The following is a 2,500-nucleotide window of genomic DNA, read 5'->3' on the forward strand; positions in this document are numbered from 1 at the left end:
GGTGTTTTAGTGTCTCTGAGTACAGTCGTTTAGCCTCTCTCACCGCTTTGCTAAACCTGTTCTTCGACTCCTTGAATCTGTCTCTATCCCCACTCCTAAACGCTTCCTCCTTCTCCAACCTCAACCTTTTGAGCTTTGCTGAGAACCAGGGCTTGTTGTTGTTAAAGTTCACCCTGGTACGTGTTGGGATACAGCAGTCCTCACAGAAGCTGATGTACACAGCCTCTGTGAGTTCATCCAGACTATTGGTAGCAGTCGTGAACATATCCCAGTCAGTACAGTCTAAGCACGCCCGCAAATCTTCCACAGCCTCACTGGTCCACTGTTTAGATGTCCTCACAGCAGGTTTACAGAGTTTTAGTTGCTGCCTGTATGCACGAATCAGGTGGACCAAGGGAGTTCTGTGCGAGCCGAACAGCCCCGTGACCCACAAGAGAAACATCCCCGCCAAATTCGAGCGTTTGACGGGGTCTATCCGTGAAAAAATATTCACGTTTTTGAGTGCACATGCATTTCTGCTGCAAATGCCTCTGGAAGTTTCATGCCGTTCGTATGCCAATTGTGGCAACACGAAAATGACCCGTTTTCCCATTCCGAGGGATTTCTGTGCGACCCTAACAGCCCCGTGAGCCACAAGAGACACATCCCCGCCAATTTCTAGCGTTTCACGGGGTCTATCCGTGAAAAATATAGACGTTTTTGAGTGCACATGCATTTCTGCTGCAGATGCCTCTGGAAGTTTCATGCCGTTCGTACGCAATGTGGCAACACGAAAATGACCCCTTTTCCCATTCCGAGGGATTTCTGTGCGACCCTAACTAACAGCGCCCGTGAGCCACAAGAGAGACATCCCCGCCAATTTATAGCGTTTCACGGGGTCTATCCGTGAAAAATATAGACGTTTTTGAGTGCACATGCATTCCTGCTGCAAATGCCTCTGGAAGTTTCATGCCGTTCCTATGCAATGTGGCCACACAAAAATGACCCGTTTTCCCATTCCGAGGCATTTCTGTGCGACCCTAACAGCCCCGTGAGCCACAAGAGAGACATCCCCGCCAACTTCTAGCGTTTGACGGGGTCTATGCGTGAAAAATATTAAAATTTTTGAGTGCACGTGCCTTTCTGCTGCAAATGCCTCTGGAAGTTTCATGGCGTTCCTATGCAATGTGGCAACACGAAAATGACCCCTTTTCCCATTCCGAGGGAGTTCTGTGCCACCCTAACAGCCCCGTGAGCCACAAGAGACACATCCCCGCCAATTTCTAGCGTTTCACGGGGTCTATCCGTGAAACATATAGAAGTTTTTGAGTGCACATGCATTCCTGCTGCAAATGCCTCTGGAAGTTTCATGCGGTTCGTACGCAATGTGGCAACACGAAAATGACCCGTTTTCCCATTCCCAGGGATTTCTGTGCGACCCGAACAGCCCCGTGAGCCACAAGAGACACATCCCCGCCAATTTCTAGCGTTTCACGGGGTCTATCCGTGAAAAATATCAATTTTTTTTTGACTGCACATGCATTTCTGCTGCAAATGCCTCTGGAAGTTGCATGCGGTTCGCATGCAATGTGGCGACACGAAAATGACCCGTTTTCCCATTCCGAGGGATTTCTGTGCCACCCTAACAGCCCCGTGAGCCACAAGAGAGACATCCCCGCCAATTTCTAGCGTATCACGGGGTCTATCCGTGAGAAATATTCACTTTTTTGAGTGCACATGCATTCCTGCTGCAAATGCCTCTGGAAGTTTCATGCGGTTCGTATGCAATGTGGCGACACGAAAATGACCCGTTTTCCCATTCCGAGGGATTTCTGTGCCACCCTAACAGCCCCGTGAGCCACAAGAGAGACATCCCCGCCCACTTCTAGCGTTTCACGGGGTCTCTCCGTGAAAAATATCACATTTTTTGAGTGCACATGCATTCCTGCTGCAAATGCCTCTGGAAGTTTCATGCGGTTCGCATGCAATGTGGCGACACGAAAATGACCCGTTTTTTCCCATTCCGAGGGATTTCTGTGCCACCCTAACAGCCCCGTGAGCCACAAGAGACACATCCCCGCCAATTTCTAGCGTTTCACGGGGTCTATCCGTGAAAAATATTCAATTTTTTGACTGCACATGCATTTCTGCTGCAAATGCCTCTGGAAGTTTCATGCGGTTCGCATGCAATGTGGCGACACGAAAATGACCCGTTTTCCCATTCCGAGGGATTTCTGTGCCACCCTAACAGCCCCGTGAGCCACAAGAGAGACATCGCCGCCAATTTCTAGCGTTTCACGGGGTCTATCCGTGAAAAATATTCACTTTTTTGACTGCACATGCATTCCTGCTGCAAATGCCTCTGGAAGTTTCATGCCGTTCGCATGCAATGTGGCAACACGAAAATGACCCGTTTTCCCATTCCGAGGGATTTCTGTGCCACCCTAACAGCCCCGTGAGCCACAAGAGACACATCCCCGCCAATTTCTAGCGTTTCACGGGGTCTATCCGTAAAAATGTA

Source organism: Petromyzon marinus, unplaced genomic scaffold (genome assembly GCF_048934315.1).
Source record: "Petromyzon marinus isolate PM22_M1 ecotype Great Lakes invasive population unplaced genomic scaffold, UKy_Petmar_22M1.pri1.0 PM_G_Scaffold_52, whole genome shotgun sequence".
In the NCBI taxonomy this organism is placed as follows: Eukaryota; Metazoa; Chordata; class Hyperoartia; order Petromyzontiformes; family Petromyzontidae; genus Petromyzon; species Petromyzon marinus.